This window comes from Pseudomyrmex gracilis, unplaced genomic scaffold (genome assembly GCF_002006095.1).
Source record: "Pseudomyrmex gracilis isolate BER0280 unplaced genomic scaffold, ASM200609v1 scaffold_1053, whole genome shotgun sequence".
Classification (NCBI taxonomy): Eukaryota; Metazoa; Arthropoda; class Insecta; order Hymenoptera; family Formicidae; genus Pseudomyrmex; species Pseudomyrmex gracilis.
This window is the reverse complement of record NW_018021637.1, coordinates 1-1,167: the sequence shown is the minus strand read 5'-3', so window position 1 is coordinate 1,167 and position 1,167 is coordinate 1.

Genomic DNA, 1,167 nt, shown 5'->3' with positions numbered 1-1,167 from the left:
AAAGTATGTAATCTTTACGACATTTTCTTTTTAAACACAATTGTTTTAGTGTTCTCAGGAATTTTAATTTCTTTGACAAACTATTCAATTATGAATAGAAATTTCACAGAAAAAAAAATAAGCCTAGTAATTACAATTTTATTAGCAATATATTTTACCTGCCTTCAAGCTACAGAATACTTTAAATTTTTTTTCTGTATTTTTGACTCAATTTACGTATCCACATTTTTTTTGTATCTACGAGTTTTTATGGTCTACATGGAATTTTATTTCTAATGGTATGCTACAATCGACTTGATATAAAACACTTTTCTTTTCTACATCACTTTAGATTTAAAGCAAGAGCTTGATACTCACATTTTGTAAATGTTGTATGATTAGAATCTGACTATTTGGCATCTTAAATGTCATTCTCAAGGTAATTTTTCGTTACTACCAACAGCCAACTTTTGCGTTGCTTTTTAACATTGACTACTNTAATCTTTTGACATCAAGTGTATACTGCGTTATCTGTCGTAGTCACGACTNAAAAGAGCTCAATTAAAAGTCAAAATATTTCGTATTTGTATGTAAAGCGTGAGCAGCAAATTATTTATTTTATTATATTACTATCTCTTTATTGGCTTGATATGATCTTATTTTTTTGCTTATTTGTATTTACATTATNAGCGTTTATGTTATTTATTATTTTTCTGTTGTATGATTATTTTTGTTTAGATTAATTTACTGATGAAAATATTAAGTAAACTTATATTGTATAATTAAACTTACATTTAACTTCCAATTAGATAATTCAGTTCTTCAAACTAATATAAGTATTAAATGCTTACTATAATTACTATAGTAATAATCATATTAGCTATCCCAATAGCTTTAGTAACAATTAATCTACTATTAACAAAAAATCTCAATCACGTAAAGAAAAATCCCCTTTTGAATGTGGATTTGATTCCCCATTTAGTAGTCGTATCCTTTGAAGAAGACAATTTCTCTTAATTGGTTTAATATTTCTAATATTTGATGTAGAAATTACACTATTATTACCGTTAGTTCTATTATTAAATTACTATAGAACTCCTAATACTATTATAATCATAACATTCTTCATCACAATCTAAGTTTTAGGCCTTTTCTTTGAGTACCTTGAACAAAGTATCGAATAAAAAA